At 44.2% G+C, this 6372-nt stretch overlaps 1 long non-coding RNA gene across 1 annotated transcript; it reads right to left on the minus strand.

Annotated features, from left to right (window-relative positions):
- Window positions 1–3123: 3123 nt before the first annotated feature.
- LOC144049250 (uncharacterized) lies at window positions 3124–4107 on the minus strand. The gene is made up of 4 exons (XR_013293523.1): window positions 4083–4107; window positions 3956–4006; window positions 3797–3868; window positions 3124–3727 (listed from the first exon to the last, which is right to left on the minus strand). It is a non-coding gene; the product is annotated as an uncharacterized LOC144049250 (long non-coding RNA).
- Between the last annotated feature and the right edge of the window lie 2265 nt (window positions 4108–6372).

The raw sequence follows: 6372 nt of genomic DNA on the forward strand, positions 1-6372 counted from the left end.
GCAACTCTGCTAACACATGATTGCATTCATTAGCTGCTCATGTTAATTTGGATGGCTTTATTCACTTAATTGGTGATTGTATTTTTTCTTGTGGTCACGAAATTGTAGCGCGTTACGGGAGTCAGTAATACTACGTTGTTACTGAATAAATGTAATATATTACTGAAACGCGTTACCTGGTTGCAACCAACATAATCAACACGCTATCCCGAACTTACGGGCGCAGTTGGCACTGGGGACGGGGGGGACGTGCCCCCCTCAGTTTTTTAACCCTAACCCTCCACTTTCTAAGGGTTTTTGCATGACGGTGCACGCACACATCTTGCTTCCTTCACAATACGCAGCGCGTCTTTTCCCCACTATTGTCGATATTCTCCCAGGCTACAGGGGCAGTGAAGAGCGTCTATGGCATATGAACAACACTTCACTCCATTAGAAGTAGAAAATAATTTTATTTATTTTAAATAAACTAACAACTTCGGCAATTTGGGGTGAATGGTCGACACACATTTAACAAAATAAATGAAAACAAAGAATCGCGTTTTCTCGTCCGCCATGTCTTTTTGCGCGGACCGTCTGCGTACACCGGGGAAGCCGCCGGCAGCTGGTACCCCGCTTGGAGCTCTAACAGAGTTCGGCGGGAGTGAGAAAAAGGCGTCCGCCTGACGGGATCTAGACCTTCCCGCCGCTTAATTATGCGCAAGCCACCATGCCGAGCTACTAGGAGCGGGGCCGCGAGAACAACTGTGAACGTTATGAGCTCCAGATTTAAAGGAAGGCGTGCACCCGGAACAGAGCACCTATTTGGGCTTGCTGCAGCCAGCGAACCCCTGGGCGAGCCCCAGCCCACTAGTAGCCGGCTCTCAAGGTGCGCGGTGTCTGCAATGCGGACGCCGCGTGGAGGATCGAGGTTGGTGTAATTAAGTGGATATGGAGCTGCTCCAAAGAACAGGGTTAGTTGTAATACAACTGACATGTTAAAGTTACACAAATGTCGGAACTCGTATCTCTGAGTCAGGATTTCAATCAACCTTCTTTCTCATGTTGGATCTCCAAGTTTGCAAGGCAGACAAATCTTACAAGCCAAACGTATGCTATCTGCCTATCGTTTAAACGTTATAGTTACATGTTTTGTTGTGCATTTACAAGGCTGGGAAGCGCTAGGAGTACGCAACTTTGGCTACAGTAGTTATTGGAGGTCTAAATTCCGATTTCCAATTGAACACACCATGAGTCTTCACTGTAAAAAAAAAACAACAACAACAAAAAAACGTGTTTGCTCAATGTGAAAGATAGAAGGAACAATATTCAGTCAGTGTTTGTAACTTATCTCTCCTTGAATAGATAAGGCTTGGCATGTAGGCTACTCAACGATAGAATTGAAATATATATATATATATATATATATATATATATATATATATATGTATAGTATAGTATGGTATAACATGTTTTAGTCTCTGTCCTCTCCAGTTCCAAAATCCCATCTGCGCCAATGCACGAACAAATATTCAATCGCTAATTTAGGATGCTAAGAAACCGCAAATTAATTACACCGTCATTGTATGGTACAGCACACATCTCCAACGTTAACTCTTTGACTGCCAAAAACGTTAAATGACGTTTAGTAAAAACCTACGGAGGGCCGCCAAGGACGTTAACTCTTTGACTGCCAGACGTTTTCAAAAACGGGTTGTCCCCAGTGCCAGCCGATTTAAGCATTTTTGACTGATCTTTCAAGGTCCACAGAAAATGTTGTGTTTGGACTATGGAAACACACATACTACCAAATGAAAGATTGGACTCTCATCTTTCATCAGAAAAAAAAGTTTGTTTCTACCTTATTCCGTTCTTCAGCAATCAACAATAGAAAATAGGTTAGTTTCACCGAAATGCTCTGTTTTGAAACAAAAAGCGGAGAAAAAGAGCTTTTTGTGAAACGATGTTATTTCATGCACTCCAGTGAATTCTACACTTCTTTTTGTCCATAAATGATGCCACAAACACCTAAATAGTGCTTTACTTCTGTAATACACCACCACCAACAATGAAAAAGTGTTTTTAGTTTGCAAAATAACCAGTTTATTTACAGAACAGCGTAACAGTTTATTTACAGAACAGCGTAACAATTTGACAAAGTATTTACAAAGGTGTGCATGTGTTACTATTTACAATTGTGTGGAGTTTGAACTACACAATTTTTCTTTTTGTGTGGTATACAGTGAAACACTCCCCTGGGTGCAAGGGGATACAGCAGGATTTGCACCACAGGTTTGTTTCACTGCGAATGCCCTTTCGTGTGCAGACCCTACACTTTCTTGCTGGCTTTTTTTCCCGGGGAGTAGCAGGAATGTGTTGCAGCGTGTGTTTGGCCATGTTGCCATCAAGTCGGCTTTCAGGATCATTATGTGGTGACCTGGTGTTTTGTCTGGCTTCATGTCCTTCCATCCCAACTTCCTCCTGGTCTTGTGGCAACAGCCACCCTCTCACCACCTGCTGGATGAATTCCAAAAAATGTTGACACTTCCCAGGATTTTTTGCTTTGTGCAATATGTATGCATTGAACATGCATATCTGGAACATATATGCAACAAACTTTTTGTGCCACTTCAAAGTTTTACGTGTGAATGGGTGGTATGAGATGTTTTGATCCATCTTGTCCACTCCATTCATCTTGGAATTGTAGTCCACAACACAAATGGGTTTTTGGAAAGGCACTTTTTTTTTTTGTGCCTTCCGCCACACCTCCACTGTCCGCATTTCATCTTCATGAAACGTTGTCACCATCCTCAACAAACGTTTGTCCTGCCATGCCACAATCAAAACATTTGTGTTGTGCCTTACCAGTTTCCCCCCCACCCCAAGGCCAGTGTTGGTTAGGCATGTGATCTCACTGGGTTCACCCCTGTTTTTCCTCAGCGTTCCACAAACATTGGTACGTGCTGCCAGGAGACGTTCACACAAAGCAATCGAATTATAAAAATTGTCCATAAATAGTGTGTACCCATTTCCTGGCAGACGATCCAGTAAGTTGAACACTGTGTCAGGGAGAGAACAACTAATACCAACATAGGGTTGCATATTAAAACAATTTGGGAGTCACACAAAATGTACGATTTGATACCATATTTGACCGGCTTTTGGGGGTTGTACACCTTGAACGAAAGACGTCCCTGGAAACTCATCATTCCCTCATCAATGCAGATATTCCTGCCCGGTTGAAACAGTTCCTTGAATTTGCTTACAACGTGATTGAACACAGGACGAATTTTAAATAGTTTGTCGTCTGAACTGTGTGTCTCGTTGTCGTTGAAATGCAGGAAACTCCAGATGAGCTGGAAGCGGTTTCGAGGCATCGCGCGACTGAAAAATGGTGTCGTCTCTATTTCATCCTGAGTCCAATACATTTCTATACTGGGCTTGTTTATATAACCAGTAAGAAATTGCAGTGCAAAAAAAGTTTTGAGTTCGGACACAGACACTGGCTTCCAAGCATGACTCCTGCAGTGTGGCAGACTTTCAGCCCGTTTTTGCATAGACTGGCGTGCATATAAGTTTGTCTGATCAGCAATGTGCTGCAGAAGCTCGTCCGTGATGAAGAGTTGCAGGAAGTCAACTGGCCGGGTCGAATTCAGCTCTGCTGCGGCACCTCTCGGTCCTGGCTCCGCAGTAAAGGGGAATGAGTTTGGCTGCCAGCCTGCTTCATGCCAGCCAGAATTTTTGGGATCTGCAAATATACATTTCAATATCATATAATATTCATTTTAGATCAGTGTGATGCTATATATGTGTTTACCTTTTTTCTGGGATCCACTGGTCCTTGGACCTTTATTTTGCTCACTCTGAGGAGTGTCACTCTGAGCTGCAGCTGAAAGAAATATATACAATTACAATAATATCGAAAGACCGTTTTCTTTTGTTGTTACGGTGTATTGAAAACACTTTTTTTTTATACCTCTCTTTGTCGTCTTTGCAGAGGGACGTCGTTGTGAGCACGATCCGCGATCTATGAATGAACATTCACGTTACACGAGGTGCTAACAGCGTGCCGGAAAAGTATCTCATAGCAAGTTTGTGCTTACCTTCGCAGTCTTCTGCGGATAAAAGATTGTTCGTATCACTTTCTCCATGGTCAGATTGTACCCACTCCTCCAAAGAATATCCATCGGACTCAGGATACTCTTCGTCGTCGTCCGAATCAACGTCCTCGTGCGGAGAAGTGCTCGGTCGTGCACCACGTTTTCCGGAGCTAGCACCGCTAGCCTCTGAGGCCTTAAAACGTGGTCGAAGCTGCCGCCGCGTGTACGCTGCAACTTCGGCATCAACCTCGTTGTCACCATCATCATCATCGTCGTCGTCCGATTTAACGTCCTCGCGTGCAGAAGTGCTCGGTCGTGCACGACGTTTTCCGGCGCTAGCACCGCTAGCCTCTGAGGCCTTAGGACGTGATCGAAGCTGCCGCCGCGTCAACGCTGCAGCTTCGGCGTCAACCTCGTTGTCACCATCATCCTCCCCGTCGTCACAAACGTGCACTTTAGCACTGGTTGATGCTTCTCCTTTTTGAAAAAACCGATCAAGCGTGAGCTGCTTCTTACCATCGGTCGCCATTTTTTGTTTCTCCTCAATTCTCATCTCCTCCTCGACGCTCTCGCCCCGCCTTGCCTTTTATACTACTGACGCCCACCCGATCTTGTCAAAAGAGAGTCATCGCTGTCCTCTAGGGGCCAAAAATAGTCATTAGGCTCAAGAAACCTGCTTGAAATTTTCAGGAGAGCTCCGCAAGCCTTCACAGCACCCGTTTCAAAAAAAAAAAAAAAAAAAATGGGAGGACGTCTTTTAACGTCTTTGGCGCTCCTCCGTAGGTTTTTGCAGAACGTCATTTAATGTCTTTGGCAGTAAAAGAGTTAAAAGACGTTCTCCAATTTTTTTTTTTTTTTTGGGGGAAACGGGTGGAGGAAAGCCTTGGCCAGCTGTGGTGAAAGTTTCAAGCAGATCTAGTTAGCCTAATGACTATTTTTGGCCCCTAGATGGCAGCAATGACTCTCTTTGGACAAGATTGGGTAGGCGTCAGTAGAAGACGTGAGGCGGAGCTAGAGGCGACAATGGCTGGGGAAGGGAAGAAAACATGGCGACCGGTTGCAAGCAGCTCACGCTCGAGCAGTTTTTTTCAAAGACGAAAAGCATCGACCAACGCTAAAGAGCACATTGATGATGACGATGATCATCATCGATGATGATGACTCCGAGGTTGGAAGCGTTGACGCGGCAGTAGAAGACGTGAGGCGGAGCTAGATGGCTGAGGAAGCGAACAATGGCGACCGGTTGCAAGCAGCTCACACTTGGGAATTTTTTTCAAAGACGAAAGGCATCGACCAACGCTAAAGAGCACATTGATGACGACGATGATCATCATCGATGATGATGATGGTGACTCCGAGGTTGACGCCGAAGTTGGAAGCGCTGACGCGGCGGCTATGACGACATCATAAAGGTTCACGGGCTAGCGATGCTAACACCGGAAAACGCGGAGCACAACCGAGCACGCTCAGGCGGACGTTTAATCGGACGACGAAGAGTACCCCGAGTCCAATGCATATTCATCGGAGGAGTGGGTACAGTCTGCTACTTGCTATTTCCCGGAAAAAAAGGCCGTCAAGAAAGTGTAACGTCTGCACGCGAAACGGACAATCGAAGTGAAACGTATCTGTTGTGCAAATCCTGCTCCGTCTCCTTGCACGCAGGGCAGTGTTACAAAAAGAAAAACTGTATTTGAAACATCCACATAATTGTAAATAGTACAACAGTTGCACACATTTGTAAATAGTTTGCGAAATTGTTTTGTCAAATTGTTACACTGTTGAATGGAAATAAACGTATTTTGCAATCTAAAAACACTTTTTCATTGTTGGTGGTGGTGTATTACAGAAGTAAAGCACTATTTAGGTGTTTGTGGCATCATTCATGGACAAAAAGAAGTGTAGAATTCACTAGAGTGCATGAAATAACATTGTTTCACAAAAAGCTCTTTTTCTCCACTTTTTGTTTCAAAACAGAGCATTTCGGTGAAACTAACCATTTTCTATTGTTGATTACTGAAGAACGGAATAAGGTAGAAACAAACTTTTTTTTCTGATGAAAGATGAGAGTTCAATCTTTCATTTGGTAGTATGTGTGTTTCCATAGTCTAAACACAACATTTTCTGTGGACCTTGACAGATCAGTCAAAATGCTTAAATCGGCTGGCACTGGCGACATCCCGTTTCTGAAGACGTCTGGCAGTCAAAGAGTTAATGGCTAGCAGCTAGCTGTTAGCATTTGCAACGAATGCCTGGCTGGCAACAGTAAATGGGTTTGACAGCTGTTACCTGGCTT

Source organism: Vanacampus margaritifer, chromosome 3 (genome assembly GCF_051991255.1).
Source record: "Vanacampus margaritifer isolate UIUO_Vmar chromosome 3, RoL_Vmar_1.0, whole genome shotgun sequence".
NCBI lineage: Eukaryota > Metazoa > Chordata > Actinopteri > Syngnathiformes > Syngnathidae > Vanacampus > Vanacampus margaritifer.